At 46.7% G+C, this 21,461-nt stretch overlaps 1 protein-coding gene across 1 annotated transcript in view; it reads left to right on the plus strand.

Moving 5' to 3' along the window:
* Positions 1-3,168: 3,168 nt before the first annotated feature.
* The window catches only part of LOC149438952 (NACHT, LRR and PYD domains-containing protein 3-like), a 51,010-nt gene continuing 32,717 nt past the window's right edge, over positions 3,169-21,461 (plus strand). The window contains exons 1-2 of the mRNA XM_089659696.1: positions 3,169-3,308; positions 17,416-17,565. The gene's annotated coding sequence lies outside the window, so the exon portion shown is untranslated. The remainder of the gene's footprint in view (positions 3,309-17,415; positions 17,566-21,461) is intronic.

Raw genomic sequence — 21,461 nt, forward strand, 5'->3', positions numbered from 1 at the left:
AAATTAGAATAGATTAGAATTGAATAGAATAGATTAAAATAGAATAGCAAAAACAAAAGAATAGAATAAAATAGAATATAACTGTCTCCCAAAACTTAAATTTCAAATAGAATAAAACAGAATTTGAATAGAATAAATGCAAATTTGAATAGAATAGAGCAGAATAGAAAATAATAGAAAATAAAAGAATAGAATTGAACGTATATAACCACCTTCTGACATTCAAATAGAATAAAATGGAATTTGAATAGAATAAATGCAAATTTGAATAGAATAGAGCAGAATAGAAAATAATAGAAAAGAAAAGAATAGAATAGAACGTATAGAACCACCTTCTGAAATTCAAATAGAATAAAACGGAATTTGAATAGAATAAATTCAAATTTGAATAGAATAGAGCAGAGCAGAAAATAGAAAATAAAAGAATAGAATAGAACGTATAGAACCACCTTCTGAAATTTGAATAGAATAGAACGGAATTTGAATAGAATAAATTCACATTTGAATAGATTAGATTAGAATAGAAAATAAAAGAATAGAATAGAAAGTAAAAGTATAGAACAGAACAGAATAGACTAGAATAGAGAAAAAGACTAGAATAGAATAAAATAGAAACAAAACAACTGTTTTTCAAAATTTGAATAGAATAAATTTGAATTTGGACAGAATAGAAGAGAGGAGAGACAAGTGAGATGAGAGGAGAAGAGGGGAGAGGAGGAAAGAGGAGGGGAGAGGAGAAAGTATATAACTGCCTTCTGAAATTTGAATTTTAACTGGATTAGATTAGATTAGATTAGATTAGAATAGAATAGAAGCAAATATAATAGAATAGACAGTAAAAGCATAGAACAGAATAGAAAAGAATACTATAGAAAAAAACAATAGAATAGAATAAGATAGAATATAACCACTTTCTGAAATTGAAATTTTGAATACTTTAAATTCAAATTCGAATTGATTAGAATAGAAAAGTAGAAAAACAACAGACTAGAATAGAATAAAATAGAAAGAATATACCTGTGTTCTAAAATTGGAATTTTGAATAGAATAAATTTGAATTCAAACAGAATAGATTAGAATAGAGAAGAATAGAATAGAAAAGAATAGTATAGAAAAAAGAATGGAATAGAATAAAATAAAATATAAAAAATAAGTCTTCCAAAACTCAAATTTCACATAGAGTAAATTCAAATTCAAATAAACAGAATGGAATAGAAAAGAATAGAATAAAAAAAAAATAGAATAGATAAAATAGAATAGAAAAAATATAACCGTGTTCTGAAATTTAAATTTGGAATAGAATAAATTCAAAAAGATTAGGTTAGAATAGAAAAGAATAAAATAGAAAAGAAAAGAATAGAATAGAAAATAATAGAAGAAAGAATAGAATAGAGCAGAATAGAAAGAATAAACCCATCTCCAAAAATTTGAGTTTGGAATAGAATAAATTCAAATTGAATAAAAAGTACAGAATAGATTAGAATAAAAAAAAATAGAATAGAATAGAATTAAAATTTTGAATAGATTAAATTCAAATTTGATTTGAATAGAATAGAACAGAATAGATTAGACTAGAAAAAAACAATAGAATATAACCACCTTCCGAAATTCTAATTTTGAATAGAATAAATTCAAATTCAATTAGAATAAATTAGAATAGAATGAAAAAAACTGTCTTCTGCAATGCAAATTTTGAATAGAATAAATTTGAATGAGAATAGATTAGATTGTAATAGGAAAGAACAGAAAATAAAAGAATAAAATAAAATAGAAAAGAAAAGAATTTCAACAAAAACAATAGAATAGAATAACTATACCTTTCTTCCAAACTTAAAATTTATTCGAATTTGTATAGAATAGAAAATAAAAGAATGGAATAGAACAGAAAAAAAACCCCCCAATAGAATAGAATAAAATACAAACAACATAACTGTCTTCCGAAAATCAAACTTAGTCAATGAAAACAAATTCTGAAAATGAATTAAATGAACAATCCGCCGATTATGAGTGCAATGCTCTGCAGGCTCCAGGAAAAAAATAAATGCACATTTTTTTTTTTTGCTGGCAACAAAGAAAAAAAAATGTGCATTTATTTATTTATTAAAAAGTGAACTCGTTGTTTGATCGTCCTTCTGTGCACACACAGCCTTAGGGTCAGGCTTGTTCAGCTCGCTAGACGGGAAGAGCGAGATGGACGCACCCAGTGCTTGTGTTACGGCGCAGGTGACTGACAAGTCTGTGCAGGTGAAGATACTTTATGGTGATGGAAAATCCTCCTCCTCCTCCACCACCTCCTCCACCTCCTCCACCTCTACCTTCTCCTCCACCACCTCCTCCTCCACCACCGCCATCCCCACCACCGCCATCCCCACCACCACCACCACCTCCTCCACCTCCTCCTCCTCCTCCTCCACCACTGCCACCTCCACCTCCTCCACCACCTCCACCACTACCTCCTCCACCACCATCTCCTCCACCTCCTCCACCACCTCCTCCACCATCACCTCCTTCACCTCCTCCTCTACCACCACCACCTCCTCCACCACCATCTCCTTCACCTCCCTCCTCCTCCTCCACGTCCTCCACCACTTCCTCCACCACCACCTCCTTCACCTCCCTCCTCCTCCTCCACGTCCTCCACCACTTCCTCCACCACCACCTCCTCCACCACCATCTCCTCCACCTCCTCCACCTCCTCCTTCACCTCCCTCCTCCTCCACGTCCTCCACCACTTCCTCCATCACCACCTCCTTCACCTCCCTCCTCCACCACCACCACCACCTCCACCACCACCACCTCCACCTCCTCCACCACCATCTCCTCCACCTCCTCCTTCACCTTCCTCCTCCTCCTCCACCTCCTCCTCCTTCACTTCCTCCTCCACCACCTCCTCCTCCACCACCACGACCTCCTACACCACCACGACCTCCTACACCTCCACAACCTCCTACACCTCCACAACCTCCACCTCCACCTCCTCCTCCTCCTCCTCCTCCTCCTCCTCCTCCTCCTCCTTCTCCTCCTCCTTCTCCTTCTTCTCCTTCTTCTTCTTCTCCACCTCCTCCACCACCTCCTCCTCCTCCTGGAATTAGGAAGGACATCACCGTAGAGGAGGCAGAAATATATTTTTGCTCACTTCTGGTCTTCTTAGGGGAAGAAGTAGTTGCATGCACTCGTATTTCCAGGTTTTATCTTCCGGCAGTCTTCTGTGATTAGGTGCGTCGCGTTTCTAAAAGTATTTTCAGGTCTCTCCATTGTCGGGAAGTGCAAGCGAACTGATTGGAGGATGTATGGGCAGATCTAACAAGGTGAGTCCAGTTCCAGATTCTGAAATCAGGCGGGAAATGGAGACTCCACTCACAATTTCTGAATAGTCTGTATATTGTGTGGATTATATATTAGTGTACAGTGCATCCACAAAGTATTCACAGCAATTGCAAAGGTTTCAAAACGGACTTCTTTCCCGTTGTCATTAGGGGGTAAGGTTTGTAGAATGTGGAGGAACAAAATGAATTCAATCCGTTTTGGATGCTGGCTGTAACAACAAAATGTGGCAAAAGTGCTGTGAATACTTTCTGCATAATCTGTATTTACAAATAATGTATACTGTATAGGGAGGAGAGTCCATGTATCCCCATGTCCAGCATGCCTTTGCTGATATTATAGGGGAACTACAAAACTACAAGTCCCAGCGTCCCTTCTCTGATATCATAGGGGAGCTACAAGTCCCAGCATCCCTTTGCTGATATTATAGGGGAACTACAAAACTACAAGTCCCAGAGTCCCTTCTCTGATATCCTAGGGGAACTACAAGTCCCAGCATCCCTTTGCTGATATGCTAGGGGAACTACAAGTCCCAGCATCCCTTTGCTGATATGCTAGGGGAACTACAAGTCCCAGCATCCCTTTGCTGATATGCTAGGGGAACTACAAGTCCCAGAATCCCTTCTCTGATATCCTAGGGGAACTACAAGTCCCAACATCCCTTTGCTGATATCCTAGGGGAGCTACAAGTCCCAGCATCCCTTTGCTGATATCCTAGGGGAGCTACAAGTCCCAGCATCCCTTCTCTGATAGCCTAGGGGAACTACAAGTCCCAGCATCCCTTCTCTGATATCCTAGGGGAACTACAAGTCCCAGCATCCCTTTGCTGATATCCTAGGGGAACTACAAGTCCCAGCATCCCTTCTCTGATATCCTAGGGGAACTACAAGTCCCAGCATCCCTTCTATGATATCCTAGGGGAACTACAAGTCCCAGCATCCCTTCTCTGATATCCTAGGGGAACTACAAGTCCCAGCGTCCCTTCTCTGATATCATAGGGGAGCTACAAGTCCCAGCGTCCCTTCTCTGATATCCTAGGGGAACTACAAGTCCCAGCATCCATTTGCTGATATGCTAGGGGAACTACAAGTCCCAGCATCCCTTTGCTGATATGCTAGGGGAACTACAAGTCCCAGAATCCCTTCTCTGATATCATAGGGGAACTACAAGTCCCAGCATCCCTTCTCTGATATGCTAGGGGAACTACAAGTCCCAGCATCCCTTCTCTGATATGCTAGGGGAACTACAAGTCCCAGCATCCCTTCTCTGATATGCTAGGGGAACTACAAGTCCCAGCATCCCTTCCCTGATATCCTAGGGGAACTATAAGTCCCAACATCCCTTTGCTGATATCCTAGGGGAACTACAGGTCCCAGCATCCCTTCGCTGATATCATAGGGGAACTACAAGGCCCAGAATACCTTCTCTGATATCATAGGGGAACTACAAGTCCCAGTACCCCTTCTCTGATATCATAGGGGAACTACAAGTCCCAGCATCCCTTCTCTGATATCATAGGGGAACTACAAGTCCCAGCATCCCTTCTCTGATATCCTAGGGGAACTACAAGTCCCAGCATCCCTTCTCTGATATCCTAGGGGAACTACAAGTCCCAGCATCCCTTCTCTGATATCCTAGGGGAACTGCAAGTCCCATCATCCCTTTGCTGATATCCTAGGGGAGCTACAAGTCCCAGCATCCCTTTGCTGATATCCTAGGGGAGCTACAAGTCCCAGCATCCCTTCTCTGATATGCTAGGGGAACTACAAGTCCCAGCATCCCTTCTCTGATATGCTAGGGCGGGTGTCGGCAACCCGCGGCTCCAGAGCCGCATGCGGCTCTTTTTCACCTTTGCTGCGGCTCCGGAGCACACTGCCCACCAGGTGACAGGCAATAGGGTTGCCGTAGCTCAGTGGTCGGCAAGCCGCGGCTCTTTTAACCTCCCTGGCGGTTTTCCCGAGTGTAGCTCGTGGTAGAATTTCTATACCACGAGCTACACTCGGGCTTACCATGCGGCGCTGCTCTGGGGGTCCCTGCAGCACTTACCTTGTCCTTCGCTCCCGCGATGTGTCCCCTGCAGCGTCCCCGGCCATCTCCTCCGGCCGATGCCGGCATCCGGCTTCTGTGTTCCGGTCCCTGTGACGTCGGGACGTACGGGCGCCGCCGGCGGCGGGAAATTTAAAAAATTTAAAAAATGTCTTTTTTTTTTTTTTAATTTTCAATAGTAAAACATTGCTGTTTCATCCCATTTCACATACATTTTGTCCCGAGTGCTTTGTCCTGCGCCCTGCCTGCATTTTGTCTGTTCTTTCTGCCTGGAAACTTAGAAAAGTCCATGGCGTCCAAAAAGCGTCCCTTTAGGTCAAAAGCGGTTTTAAACCGGCTAGAGAACAGCGATAGTAAATCAGAACCACTTGCAGAATTGAGTGATAATGATTTGTGGGGAAATTTTCCTAAAAATTACAGCCTACAATAAAAAACTATTTCCATGCGAAAAAATGGTACCGCTTTCAGCACAAAAAATCGGAAGGAATCATACCGCCAGGGAGGTTAATGCAGCTCTTCTGTGTGCCGGGCGCCCGCTCCCCTCCCTCCTCTCGGGCGGCCGCCCCAAAAGTCAGGACTCTGCAGCTAGCCTAGCAGTGGGCAAACTACGGCCCGGCGGACCTTATAATCCGGCCCGCGGAGCGTGGCAAACATTGGCTGTCAGGATGTAGGCGGGGCAGCGTGACGAACTCCTCTCCTCTCACAGTCCGCCCTGAAGACCAGAACTGCGCGGGAACACGGCGAGAGGAACGCGCGGAGTACAGGTAAGTGAATTGACACAATATGGGAATGAATTACTATAGGGGGGATGAATTACTATAGGGGGGATGAATTACTATATGGGGGATGAATTACTATGGGGGATGAATTACTATATGGGGGATGAATTACTATAGGGGGGATGAATTACTATGGGGGATGAATTACTATATGGGGGATGAATTACTATATGGGGGATGAATTACTATGGGGGATGAATTACTATATGGGGGATGAATTACTATAGGGGGGATGAATTACTATATGGGGGATGAATTACTATGGGGGATGAATTACTATGGGGGATGAATTACTATATGGGGGATGTATTTTCAGTTTTAAAAATGTGGCTCTCAAAATAAATTTTAATCGTGGTTTTGGCGAGATTTGGCTCAGTTGAAAAAAAAGGTTGCCCACCACTGACCTAAGGCTATGATTGTGATTATGACGATACACTGTGGCCCTGATTAACCCTTTGCTTACTGGGCCCTTAAACCCCCTTCATGACCAGAGCGCTTTTTGCAATATATGCAGTGTTGGATTTGTTTTAAATGTTGCAATGGTTTTGCGGCTCCCAGTCTTTTTTTCCCTCTCGGAAACGGGTCCAAGTGGCTCTTTATGTCTTAAAGGTTACAGACCCCTGTGCTAGGGGAACTACAAGTCCCAGCATCCCTTCTCTGATATCCTAGGGGAGCTACAAGTCCCAGCATCCCTTTGCTGATATCCTAGGGGAGCTACAAATCCCAGCATCCCTTCTCTGATAGCCTAGGGGAACTACAAGTCCCAGCATCTCTTCACTAAAATCACGGGGAACTACAAGTCCCAGCATCCCTTCTCTGATATCCTAGGGGAACTACAAGTCCCAGCAACCCTTCTCTGATATCATAGGGGAGCTACAAGTCCCAGCATCCCTTTGCTGATATCCTAGGGGAGCTACAAATCCCAGCATCCCTTCTCTGATATCCTAGGGGAACTACAAGGCCCAGCATCCCTTCTCTGATATCATAGGGGAGCTACAAGTCCCAGCATCCCTTCGCTGATATCCTAGGGGAACTACAAGTCCCAGCATCCCTTCTCTGATATCCTAGGGGAACTACAAGTCCCAGCATCCCTTCTCTGATATCCTAGGGGAACTACAAGTCCCAGCATCCCTTATCTGATATCCTAGGGGAACTACAAGTCTCAGCATCCCTTTGCTGATATCCTAGGGGAACTACAAGTCTCAGCATCCCTTTGCTGATATCCTAGGGGAACTACAAGTCTCAGCATCCTTTCTCTGATATCCTAGGGGAACTTTAAGTCCCAGCATCCCTTCTCTGATATCCTAAGGGAACTACAAGTCCCAGCATCCCTTCTCTGATATCCTAGGGGAACTACAAGTCCCAGCATCCCTTCTCTGATATCCTAGGGGAACTACAAGGCCCAGAATACCTTCTCTGATATCATAGGGGAACTACAAGTCCCAGCATCCCCTCTCTGATATCCTAGGGGAACTACAAGGCCCAGAATACCTTCTCTGATATCCTCGGGGAGCTACAAGTCCCAGCATCCCTTTGCTGATATCCTAGGGGAGCTACAAATCCCAGCATCCCTTCTCTGATAGCCTAGGGGAACTACAAGTCCCAGCATCTCTTCACTAAAATCACGGGGAACTACAAGTCCCAGCATCCCTTCTCTGATATCCTAGGGGAACTACAAGTCCCAGCAACCCTTCTCTGATATCCTAGGGGAGCTACAAGTCCCAGCATCCCTTTGCTGATATCCTAGGGGAGCTACAAATCCCAGCATCCCTTCTCTGATATCCTAGGGGAACTACAAGGCCCAGCATCCCTTCTCTGATATCATAGGGGAGCTACAAGTCCCAGCATCCCTTCACTGATATCCTAGGGGAACTACAAGTCCCAGCATCCCTTCTCTGATATCCTAGGGGAACTACAAGTCCCAGCATCCCTTCTCTGATATCCTAGGGGAACTACAAGGCCCAGAATACCTTCTCTGATATCATAGGGGAACTACAAGTCCCAGCATCCCCTCTCTGATATCCTAGGGGAACTACAAGGCCCAGAATACCTTTTCTGATATCCTCGGGGAACTACAAGTCCCAGCATCCCTTCTCTGATATCATAGGGGAACTACAAGGCCCAGAATACCTTCTCTGATATCATAGGGGAAATACAAGTCCCAGCATCCCTTCTGTGATATCATAGGGGAACTACAAGGCCCAGAATACCTTCTCTGATATCCTAGGGGAGCTACAAGTCCCAGCATCCCTTCTCTGATATCCTAGGGGAACTACAAGTCCCAGCAACCCTTCTCTGATATCATAGGGGAACGACAAGGCCCAGCATCCCTTCTCTGATATCATAGGGGAACGACAAGGCCCAGAATACCTTCTCTGATATCCTAGGGGAACTATAAGTTCCAGCATCCCTTCTGTGATATCCTAGGAGAACTACAAGTCTCAGCATCCCTTCTCTGATATCCTAGGGGAACTATAAGTTCCAGCATCCCTTCTGTGATATCCTAGGGGAACTACAAGGCCCAGTATACCTTATCTGATATCATAGGGGAGCTACAAGTCCCAGCATCCCTTCGCTGATATCCTAGGGGAACTACAAGTCCCAGCATCCCTTCGCTGATATCATAGGGGAACTACAAGTCCCAACATCCCTTCTCTGATATCATAGGGGAACTACAAGGCCTAGAATCCCTTCTCTGATATCCTAGGGGAACTACAAGGCCCAGAATACCTTCTGTGATATCCTAGGGGAACTACAAGGCCCAGAACACCTTCTCTGATATCATAGGGGAACTACAAGTCCCAGCATACCTTATCTGATATCATAGGGGAACTACAAGGCCAAGAACACCTTATCTGATATCCTAGGGGAACTACAAGTCCCAGCATACCTTCTCTGATATCATAGGGGAACTACAAGTCCCAGCATACCTTATCTGATATCATAGGGGAACTACAAGGCCAAGAACACCTTATCTGATATCATAGGGGAACTACAAGTCTCAGCATCCCTTCTCTGATATCATAGGGGAACTACAAGTCTCAGCATCCCTTCTCTGATATCATAGGGGAACTACAAGTCCCAGCATCCCATCTCTGATATCATAGGGGAACTACAAGTACCAGCATCCCTTTGCTGATATCATTGGGGAACTTGTGATTGACAGCTCTGATTTCTGAGCAGTGCCTTCGGTCAGGTTCACATCAGGTTCAGATGAGGATGTTATCCCGTTCACAACTGATGATGTGCGGTTTAGAAAAGGTTCCCATAGAAGTCAATAGCCTGAAATCCGCACCTGAACCGGACCGCACTGCTCAGAAATTGTCCAGAACTCTTTTTCAATCCACACTGAATCCTCAACACCAGTGCACCAGACATGCACTATATTGCCAGGTCGGCCTGACTTTCCACGCACATGACCTTTAATGGCCCCCCAGTCTTAGTCCGTAGGGTTCAATATTGAGTTGGCCCCGCCCTTTGCAGCTACAACAGCTTCAACTCTTCTGGGAAGGCCGTCCACAAGGTTTAGGAGGGTGTCTATGGGAAGGTTGGACCATTCTTCCAGAAGCACATTTGTCAGGTCAGGCACTGATGTCGGGGGAGGAGGCCTGGCTCACAGTCTCCACTCTAATTCATCCCAAAGGTGTTCTATGGGGTTGAGGTCAGGACACTGTGCAGGCCAGTCAAGTTCCTCCACCCCAAACTGGCTCCTCCATGTCTTTATGGACCTTGCTTTGTGCACTGGTGTGCAGTCATGTTGGAACAGGAAGGGGCCATCCCCAAACTCTTCCCACAAAGTTAGGAACATGAAATTGTCCAAAATGTCTTGGTATGCTGATGCCTTAAGAGTTCCCTTCACTGGAACTAGGGGGCCAAGCCCAACCCCTGAAAAACAACCCCACACCATAATCCCCCCTCCACCAAACTTTACACATGGCACACTGCAATCAGCCAAGTACCGTTCTCCTGGTAACCGCCAAACCCAGACACATCCATCGGATTGCCAGACAGAGAAGCGTGATTGGTCACTCCAGAGAACACGTCTCCATTGCTCTAGAGTCCAGTGGCGGCGTGCTTTACACCACAGTATCCGATGCTTTGCATTGCACTTGGTGATGTAAGGCTTGGATGCAGCTGCTCGGCCATGGAAACCCATTCCATGAAGATCTCTACACACTGTTGTTGTGCTCATCTGAGGTCCACACCAAGTTTGGAGGTGTGATGAACTAGGAGCACAGAGAGCACACGGAGACAGATCACACAAAACCTGACGTGTGGGCAGTTATTGGGGAGTTTACTGGGGTGCAGACAATAGGGCAGCTAGTCCACAGAACACCATAAGACACAGTAAAACAGTAGGGTTCTCAGCAGGGGTGGACTGACAACTCATGGGGCCCCCTGGCAATAGGGGATCATGGGGCCCCTGTGTCCTTGCCCAAACTCAAAAAAGCCTATGAAAAAGGTACCAGGGGCATCTCATGGGGCCCCCTACTGACCCCGGGCCCTTAGGCAGTGCCCGAGTTTCCAAATGGTCAGTCCACCCCTGGTTCTCAGGATGGCAATATGGCATGACAGAAGGCTGATAGTCCAGCACAGGGCAGAGGTCCGGGCACAGTGGGATTAATCCAGTACACAGGATGCAGAGCAGGGCAGAGAGGGTTAAGTCCCACACAGGGCAGAGGTCTGGGCACAACGGGGTTAATCCACTCACCAGACAGCAGTGGAGAGCCTGGGGTGGAGATGGCTGGGAGGTCTGCAGCAGCCTTGAGCTGGGATCTCCTTGGCTTGCAGTCCGTCAGTGAAGGAGGCTGGTGGGGGGAGAGTCCATAGGGTCTGTCCACAGCACAGACCCTGCACAGCAGCAGGCAGGAGGGAGCAACCAAAAACAGAAAGAGACTGGGGCCCGCTCCTGCGTTATATGCGGAGTCAGGTGCGTTCTCGTTGCCATGATAAACAACACAGGTCTCTCGCCTGCCAGCAAGGACATGCTGCTGTGTATTTATCTGCACAGCATGTCTCCATAGTAAAACACACGGAGCGCATGATGTAAAACTTGAAGTTGTAAAGAAAGTTGACGATCCCCGCAGGATGGATCGGATCTGCGGATTGAGCATAATGGATCAGAGTCCGATCCAAAAACAGAGAGAGACTGGGGCCCGCTCCTGCGCTATATGCGGAGTCGGGTGCATTCTCATTGCCATGATAAACAACACAGGTCTCTTGCCTGCCAGCAAGGACATGCTGCTGTGTATTTATCTGCACAGCATGTCTCCATAGTAAAACACACGGAGCGCATGATGTAAAACTTGAAGTTGTAAAGAAAGTCGACGATCCCCGCAGGATGGATCGGATCTGCGGATTGAGCATAATGGATCAGAGTCCGATCCAAAAACAGAGAGAGACTGGGGCCCGCTCCTGCGTTATATGCGGAGTCGGGTGCGTTCTCGTTTCCATGATAAACAACACAGGTCTCTCGCCTGCCAGCAAGGACATGCTGCTGTGTATTTCTCTGCACAGCATGTCTCCATAGTAAAACACACGCAGCACGATGTAAAACTTGAAGTTGTAAAGAAAGTCGATGATCCCCGCAGGATGGATCGGATCTGCGGATTGAGCGTAATGGATCGGAGTCCGATCCATTCTGCGGGGGTCGTCGGAGGGGGTGTCACCAAGTGTTACTGCACCGGGTGACACCAACCCTAGGGACGCCTCTGGTGCTGATTGGTACCAGTCTTCGTGTAATGTACACGTTTTCCTTTGAAAACCTGTACATTACACGAAACGCGTCAGAAAGGTGTCCCCCAGATACTACTACACACCGCATGGCCAGTTTAGGACGGCCAGAGGTTATCTTTTGAAAGCTGTAAGTGTGTCTTTGTTTGATTGCTTTATTGATCAATAAAATATACTACACTATCAATGCTTCTGGCCTGGGGCTCTTTTTATTATGGGAGCCCGGGCTTCTTGAAGGTGCTTATCGTTTCCTGCTCATTGCTGTCTGACGATTTGGATGATCCCTCTGGTGGCTGATGCTCTTATCCACAGAGCCTTTTCCATTTGATTTGGGATACATGACATCTAGTGGCGAGATTTAAGATGACGACCACCCTTTCAGTGTCTCACATCCAGAGCACCAGGAGTAGGTCTTAAATTATTATTATTATACAGTATTTATAAAGCGCCAATAGTTCGCTCAGCGCTGTACATTACAAAGGGGGACAGAACATGTGACAGAACAATACCAATACAAGGCAAAACACGAGGGGATTGAGGGCCCTGCTCTTTGGAGCTTACAATCTAGGAGGGAGGGGATGGTGGCACATGAGGAGATAGCTGTGGGGGATGGAATGGTAGGAAGAGTGGAGGAGGTCGGCAAGTTACCAGGGGGTGGGGTAGGCTTCCCTGAAGAGATGGGTTTTCAGGGTGTGCCTAAAGGAGAGGAGAGTAGGTGATAATCTGATGGGTTGGGGCAGGGAGTTCCAGAGGATGGGTGACACCCTGGAGAAGTCCTGGAGGCGGGCATGGGAGGAGGAGACCAGGGAACTAGAGAGAAGGAGGTCTTGTGAGGAGCGGAGTGTGCGTGCTGGGCGGTACTTGGATATTAGGTCAGTGATGTAGTTCGGGGTAGTATGGTGGACGGCTTTGTACGTCAGTGTTAGGATTTTGAATTTGATCCGTTGCGCAATCGGAAGCCAGTGGAGGGATTGGCAGAGGGGGGTGGCGGAGATGGAGCGGTTGGAAAGGTGAATGAGTCTGGCAGCCGTATTCAGGATGGACTGAAGCGGGGATAACCAGCAGCGAGGCAGGCCAGTAAATACTCCATGCAGAATCTCCTTATGTGTCCGGTTAGTGCAATCTACACCTAGTCTCAATACCACAAGAATCACGAAAATTCTGCTTTATCATCTGTTGATACATCACAGAAGTCACGTTTATTCTGCATGAACTTCACGTTTTGTTGTCCTTTATTTATAATTATGTATTATATTTGATTTTTATTTTGGCAATTAGCGCTGCATATTATTATTGTCTCTTTTTTTTGAAGTTCCAGAGGTTTACTTTCTATGCCTTCTTTTCTTCTTTGTTCTTTTTATCGACATCTAGCGCTTGTTTTTTATTTCTTTTTATATGGTACCAGTCTTGGCTACGAATGGCACAAATGTATGGAAGTGGCTACTAAAAGTATGAGTCTGTATGCATTTTGGCCAGGGGTAGTGCCAGGTAGGGGGTTGGGGGTACTATAAAATGTTCATAGCACCTCCATCAGCAGCTGCACTGGGCACCTCCAGGAAAAAAGTTCAGTTTTCAGTCCGGACTCCGTGTCTCCTGCTTGTTATAATGAGCAGATCCTGAGACTAGCCGTGCTCTTACCCTAGGTACACATCCGTGCGGGTCCACACGAAAAAGCTGTGCAGCCGCACCACCCGCACAGAGAAATGCGGACCTGCGGACGTGTGCCATTAGTTCTAATGGCACGCCACCCGCACTGGAAAACACAACTGTACTGGGAACCGAGGTTCCCCTGCGGATGCGTTTTCCAAAGAAGTGCAGGGACTTCTTTCCCTGCATGTCACAGGCACGGCAGTCCATTCAAATGAATGGGCTCTCGTGCCCGTGCAAAACGCGGCCCACACGGCTGCATATATGTGAAGCGGGGGGGTTAGGGTTCATGTACACTGCAGCTGATAAACTGACGTTTAGGAGCAGTCAGGGGCGGACTGACCATTTGGAAACTCAGGCGCTGCCCGAGGGCCTGGGGTCAGTAGGGGGCCCCATGAGATGCCCCTGGTACCTTTTTCATAGGCTTTTTTTAGTTTGGGCAAGGACACAGGGGCCCCATGATCCCCTATTGCCCGGGGGCCCCATGAGTTGTCAGTCCGTCCCTGGGAGCAGTTGTGCGTTTTTTTTTTCAGCAGCCCCTGAACTCTTCATTTACAGTCATTTACAGGCAGTTGAGGTTACAGGTATTTTTTTGAAAGCACATAAATCGCATTCAGGAGTAGAGTTTACCGACGTTTCAAACGCCAAGCGCTTGTAACTGCGTGTAAACGCATTTACGCACGTTTAGACGCATTTTTGGGCTGGTGCATATCTAGATGCTGTCCAGAGCCTTTTTTTTCATCAGAAATGCATGCAAAGCGTTTTCCATGTATTCAAATGGACCCGGTACACCAGCGCAGTCAGTTCCAGGTATTCAAATGTACCCGGTACACCAGCGCAGTCAGTTCCAGGTATTCAAATGGACCCGGTACACCAGCGCAGTCAGTTCCAGGTATTCAAATGGACCCGGTACACCAGCGCAGTCAGTTCCAGGTTTGACGTGAAGGATAAAATGGTAGAACGCGCCGCATTATGCTCATGGTGGGATCCATAGTGACCACAACCAGAAAAGACAGGTCATCTGAACACATACTGCTCTCTCTGCTTCTGCTCTCTCTATTTCTCTCAAAATGTCTGAAATAGTTAATTATTTACTATTTTTCAGTGCATTCTGGGCATTTGGGAAGGTCTCCTGAGGTTATCTTTTAAAAACGCTTCTAAACGCGCATAAATGTGGATAAACGCGCATAAATGCTGTAAGCAAACGCGTATAAATGTGGTAGGTAAACGCGCATAAACGTAGGTCCTGAGACTAGCCGTGTTCTTAGGGCTCATGTACACTGCAGCTGATAAACTGACGTTCAGGAGATGTTCAGCGTTTTTTTCAGCAGCCCCAGAACTCACCCTAATGTTTTCCTACGTGTCCATGTACACATCTTCATTTACAGTCGTTTACAGGCAGTTGACCTTACAGGCATTTTTTTGAAAGCACAAAAATCACGCCCAGGAGTAGAGATTACTGGCATTTCAAATGCCAAGCACTTGTAAGCGCGTGTAAATGCATTTAGATGCGTTTTTTTAGGCTGTTGCATATCCAGATGCTGTCCAGAGCCTTTTTTTTTCATCAAAAATGCATGCACAACGTTTTCCATGCATTCAAATGGACCCGGTACACCAGCGCAGTCAGTTCCAGGTTTTGCGTGAAGGAAGAAATGGTAGAACGCGCCGCATTATGCTCATGATGGGATCCATAGTGAATACAACCAGAAAAGACAGGTCATCTCAACACATACTGATATTGTTGGTTATGTGTTAGAGAAGACACTGGTAGCTTGTGATTAGGCAGAACACTGTTTTACTTGTGTGGCTTAAGTTGCAAACATACAGAACACATTTCAGTAGACATCTTGGATTTGAAGAGAGAGAAAAGAGGAATAGCGAGAACCAACAGGTTTTACACATATGCACAACTGGTAACCTTAGTGTACAGTGCCATCTACTGGTCAAGTGATATTAACACACAATACTATATAGTACATGCTGTTGCATTCCCAACAGATATCTCTGCTTCTGCTCTCTCTATTTCTCACAAAATGTCTGAAATAGTTAATCATTTACTATTTTTCAGTGCATTCTGGGCATTTGGGAGTCCCCTGAGGTTATCTTTTAAAAATGCTTCTAAACGCGCATAAATGTGGATAAACGCGCATAAACGCTGTAAGCAAACGCGTATAAATGTGGTAGGTAAACGCGCATAAATGTAGGTCCTGAGACTAGCCGCGCTCTTAGGGCTCATGTACACTGCAGCTGATAAACTGACATTCAGGATCTGTTCAGCGGTTTTTTCAGCAGCCCCTGAACTCTCCCTAATGTTTTCCTATGTGTCCATGTACACATCTTCATTTACAGTAGTTTACAGGCAGTTGAGCTTACAGGCATTTTTTTGAAAGCACAAAATCGCACCCAGGAGTAGAGTTTACCGGCATTTCAAATGCCAAGCACTTGTAAGTGCGTGTAAACGCATTTAGATGCGTTTTTGGGCTGTTGCATATCCAGATGCTGTCCAAAGCCTTTTTTTTTTTCATCAAAAATGCATGCACAACGTTTTCCATGCATTCAAATGGACCCGGTACACCAGCGCAGTCAGTTCCAGGTTTCGCGTGATGGAAAAAATGGTAGAACGCACCGCATGCTCATGATGGGATCCATAGTGAATGCAACCAGAAAAGACAGGTCATCTCAACACATACTGATATTGTTGGTTATGTGTTAGAGAAGACACTGGTAGCTTGTGATGAGGCAGAACACTGTTTTACTTGTGTGGCTTAAGTTGCAAACATACAGAACACATTTCAGCAGACATCTTAGATTTGAAGAGAGAGAAAAGAGGAATAGCGAGAACCAACAGGTTTTACACATATGCACAACTGGTAACCTTAGTGTACAGTGCCATCTTCTGGTCAAGTGATATTAACACACAATACTATATAGTACATGCTGTTGCATTCCCAACAGATATCTCTGCTTCTGCTCTCTCTATTTCTCACAAAATGTCTAAAATAGTTAATCATTTACTATTTTTCAGTGCATTCTGGGCATTAGGGAGTCCCCTGAGGTTATCTTTTAAAAATGCTTCTAAACGCAAACGCGCATAAAAGCAGCTAAACACACATAAACACGCATAAACGCACATAAACGCGGCTAAACAAATGTTTTTAACCTACATTTTCTAGCAGTCAGAAAAGTTTTTCAAACGTGTTCAGGAGAGGAACGTTTTCTCTAAAAAAATGCTAAACGCTGATAGCCGCGTTTAGCGTTTAGACGTTTATCCATGTCAATGGAAAATACTCTGACCAATCAAATGAATAAATGTCCAAGTGCTAAACGAGGTAACGCAGCTAAACGCTAGTGCTTGGGCGTTTATCCATGTCAATGGAAAATACTCTGGCCAATCAAATGAATAAATGTCCAAGTGCTAAAGGCGGTACTGCGTTTACACGCATTTTTGACGCGTTTAGCATTTTTCTGCTGCCAGGAGACTTTGACGACTAGGTGAGTTCATGTGTACATGAGGCCTAATGTCAGGAGAACTGACAGCACAGGGGAAGATGCAGGAGATGTCATCCAAGTGCTCGGCCAGCATAGGGAGGGGAGGGAGAGATCACTGCAGTCACTTGCTAAGTCTTAGCCAATCATCGTGTGTCCATGCTCCAGCCCCTCTGCCCTCGCCGCCAGATTTTGACTTCAAACCATTCCAGAGGAGGAAGAAGCTAAAATGACCCCTCTCCTCCGAGCCACTGGGAGATTCTTCTTTTAGGTTTACTTCAGGGAGGGAGAGGTTCCTTGTTAAGTGCAGGCAGCAGAGGGAGAGGGAAAGGGAGGGGGACGGGAGCAGAGAAAAGGATGCTTCTATAATCTATGCATCTTGTGTTTCCCCTGACACCAGGCTGTGAAAGATCCTCCAAATCAGATGGACAGAAAACAGACCTTTCCTGGTACTTCCAGAGGACAGACAGTCCCTGTGCCAGAGGCATGTCCTGGGGGTGTTCAGGAGAGTCCACTTCTGCATTGGGAGGAAGAGGCCGGAGAAAACCAGGTCAGTGCATGACAGCTACTCACTCCATACATCTGTCCACCATCTGATCCCCCCATCCATCCTTCCATCCACACATCCTTCCATACATCTGTCCCCCCATCCATCCTTCCATCCACACATCCTTCCATTCATACATCTGTCCCCCCATCCATCCTTCCATCCACACATCCTTCCATCCATCCCTCCATACATCTGTCCCCTCCATCCATCCACCCATCCCTCCATACATCTGCCCAACATCTGTTCCTCCATCAATCCATCCACCCACCCATCCCTCCATACATCTGTCCCCTCATCCATCCTTCCCTCCATATGTCTGTCCCTTCCATCCATCCCTCCATACATCTGCCCAACATCTGTTCCTCCATCAATCCATCCACCCACCCATCCCTCCATACATCTGTCCCCTCATCCATCCTTCCCTCCATATGTCTGTCCCTTCCATCCATCCCTCCATACATCTGCCCAACATCTGTTCCTCCATCAATCCATCCACCCACCCATCCCTCCATACATCTGTCCCCTCATCCATCCTTCCCTCCATATGTCTGTCCCCTCCATCCATCCACCCATCCCTCCATACATATGTCCTTCCATCCATTCCTCCATACGTATGTCCCCTCCATCCATCCACCCATCCCTCCATACATCTGTCCACCCATCAATCCCTTCCATCCACACATCCTTCCATCCATACGTCTGACCCCTCCATCCACCCACCCATCCCTCCATACATCTGTCCCCTCATCCATCTTTCTCTCCATATGTCTGTTCCCTCCATCCATCCATCCACCCATCCCTCCATACATCTGTCCACCCATCCATCCCTTCCATCCACACATCCTTCCATCCATACGTCTGACCCCTCCATCCACCCACCCATCCCTCCATACATCTGTCCCCTCATCCATCTTTCCCTCCATATGTCTGTTCCCTCCATCCATCCACCCATCCCTCCATACATCTGTCCACCCATACATCCCTTCCATGCACACATCCTTCCATCCATACGTCTGACCCCTCCATCCATCCACCCATCCCTCCATACATCTGTCCCCTCATCCATCCTTCCATACGTCTGTCCCCTCCATCTCTCCATACATCTGTCCCTCCATCCATCCTTTTATCCACACATCATTCCATCCATTCCTCCATACATCTGTCTCCTCATCCATCCTTCCATACATCTGTCCCCTCCATCCATCCACCCATCTCTGCATACATCTGTCCCCCCATCCATCCCTCCATGCATCTGTCCCTCTATCCACTTTTCCCTCCCTCCATTCATCCATCCACCCATCCCTCCATACATCTGTCCCCCAAACCATCCACCCATCCCTCCATACATCTGTCCTCCCATCCATCCTTCCATCCCTCCATACTTCTGTCCCCCCACCCACCCTTCCCTCCAACCATCCATCTGGAGTTTACAGATGAAGGGGTGAGACAAATTTAAATGAGGGGGTGCCTGATTTTAGTCTTGCCTAGGGCAGCACAAAACCAAAATACCCCACTAGTTGTATCACCTCCTCTCCACCTGCTTTAACCCCTTGATCCCCTCACTAGTGTACCACAACCAGGGCCACTGTTAGAAATAATGTGGCCCCATACAGCCTACCTGACGGGGCTCCCTTTGACCCCCTGGTCCCTCCCCTGTCTCCAAACAAAATGCAGCTTTGTTTTCAAGTGAATCCAGTAGAAGGGGGAGCAGTTACAAATACAAGTGTAAATGAGGCTACAAGGCTTTTTTTCTCAGAAAATAGGAGCAGAAACTCTATCACACCACCATCGCACCACTCAACACCAACATCATCAACACCCCCCAGCGTGCTACATACAGAGTGCAGGATTCAGCAGTGTGCTACCCAAAAAAGTGCAGAATTCAGCGGTGCCCTATGTATAGAGTGCAGAGTTGAGAAGTGTATTACAGTTGGAGCGCAGGGTTTGAGCAGTGCGCTGCGAACAGAGTGCAGAGTGGAGGAGTGTGCTACGTACAAAGTGCAGAATTCAGCAGTGTGCTATGAACAGATTGCAGGATTGAGGAGTGTGCAGTGTACAGAGTGCAGCGTTTAGGAGTGCTCTACATAGAGGCAGGGTTTATGAGTGCACTACTTAGATAGTGCAGGGTTTAGGAGTGCTCTGGTGTACAGAGTGCAGGGTTCAGGAGTGCTCTGTTGTACAGAGTGCAGGGTTCAGGAGTGCTCTGGTGTACAGAGTGCAGGGTTCAGGAGTGCTCTGGTGTACAGAGTGCAGGGTTCAGGAGTGCTCTGGTGTACAGAGTGCAGGGTTCAGGAGTGCTCTGGTGTACAGAGTGCAGGGTTCAGGAGTGCTCTGGTGTACAGAGTGCAGGGTTCAGGAGTGCTCTGGTGTACAGAGTGCAGGGTTCAGGAGTGCTCTGGTGTACAGAGTGCAGGGTTCAGGAGTGCTCTGGTGTACAGAGTGCAGGGTTCAGGAGTGCTCTGGTGTACAGAGTGCAGGGTTCAGGAGTGCTCTGTGTACAGAGTGTAGGTTTCAGGAGTGCTCTGTGAACTGGGTGCAGGGTTTAGGAGTGCTCTGTGAACAGGGTGCAGGGTTCAGGAGTGCTCTGTGTATAGGGTGCAGGGTTCAGGAGTGCTCTGTGTATAGGGTGCAGGGTTCAGGAGTGATCTCTGTACAGAGTGCAGGGTTCAGGAGTGCGCCACGTACAGAGTGCAGGGTTTAGAAGTGCGCTACGTACAGAGTGCAGGGTTTAGAAGTGCGCTACGTACAGAGTGCAGGGTCCAGGAGTGTGCTACGTACAGAGTGCAGGGTTCAGGAGTGCGCTACGTACAGAGTGCAGGGTTCAAGAGTGGGTTACACACATAGTGCAGCGTTCGGGAGTGGGTTACAATCAGAGTGTAGGGTTTAGGAGTGTGCTAGGTACAGAGTGCAGGGTTGAAGACTGTGCTGTGCACAGAGTGCAGGTGTGCATATCTCACTTGTAAGTGTACAAGTCTCTCCCCCCCCTCCCAACAGAGCTCTCCCCCAAAATTTCCATCCTCAGTGCAGAGTTCTCTCCTCCCTGCCCAGTACACAGTGCTCTTCTCCTCTACAGAAAACAATGTACTGTCACTTACAGGAGGAAGACATGAGTGGTCTGATCAGGTCCCTCTGTTAGTTTTTCAGGTGCACCCCATCAGACCCTCCATTCTCCTCTATGAAATGGTGGGTGTAAACAGACATGTGTCTATTGACACCCGCCTATATCCAATCTGATGTGGTCCTCTAAAAACAGATGGATGGGGATCCTTTACCCACTGTCTGGGCAGATCAGATTGGATGGCAGTGTAAAGGGACAGGTATTCCATTTACATCTGCTTTACTGCTCCATAGAGGAGAGTAGGTTGTGTCTGTATTTGAGCTGCATAAGTGGAGTGGACAAGGACCAGCCATTTGCCTGCTCAGCGGGGATCCACAGCCAGATCCCCTGCTGAGATGGCAGAGTCTCCCCCATGTAAAAGAGCCTTACATTTTACTATAAGAAAAGTGAGCTTTCTCTCTGAACACGCTCTCTATTACCGTAGGGTTTTTGTTGTTGTTTTTTTGTTTTTTTTTTTCTAACCAGATAAAAATACACTATATTGCCAAAAGTATTGGCCCTCCTGCCTTTCCACACACATGAACTTTAGAGGCATCCCAGTCTTAGTCCGTAGGGTTCAATATTGAGTTGGCCCCGCCCTTTGCAGCTATAACAGCTTCAACTCTTCTGGGAAGGCCGTCCACAAGGTTTAGGAGGGTGTCTATGGGAAGGTTGGGCCATTCTTCCAGAAGCACATTTGTCAGGTCAGGCACTGATGTTGGGGGAGGAGGCCTGGCTCACAGTCTCCGCTCTAATTCATCCCAAAGTCCTGACGGGCAGCACTGATGGGTAACACTGA

This window comes from Staurois parvus, unplaced genomic scaffold, assembly GCF_062004578.1.
Source record: "Staurois parvus isolate SC_StPar_1 unplaced genomic scaffold, SC_StPar_1.0 ptg001181l, whole genome shotgun sequence".
NCBI classification, from domain to species: domain Eukaryota; kingdom Metazoa; phylum Chordata; class Amphibia; order Anura; family Ranidae; genus Staurois; species Staurois parvus.